The following is a 307-nucleotide window of genomic DNA, read 5'->3' on the forward strand; positions in this document are numbered from 1 at the left end:
AATTTATAAATATTGCCTCTAGGACTGACCCAGCCATGTCAACCCTAATCTCTTATGTTTGGGCTTCCCCTTAGATCTATATGCAACCACATCAGCAACACACACAACAGTGGCATCTTACAGAGGAATCACAGTCAACCCTTCAATCTTTAACCCATTTGATCTGGGTGCCTCATATCTTGCACATGAACCAAAATCTTGGCTTACTTGGGTGGTGGCTTGTAGGCCTAATTCTACATGAACACTCATGCACAGTATCAAACTCCTTGCCTCCTCTTTGCAGGTCTTATTCTGCATATGCTTTTTT

Source organism: Penaeus chinensis, chromosome 16 (genome assembly GCF_019202785.1).
Source record: "Penaeus chinensis breed Huanghai No. 1 chromosome 16, ASM1920278v2, whole genome shotgun sequence".
Lineage (NCBI taxonomy): Eukaryota > Metazoa > Arthropoda > Malacostraca > Decapoda > Penaeidae > Penaeus > Penaeus chinensis.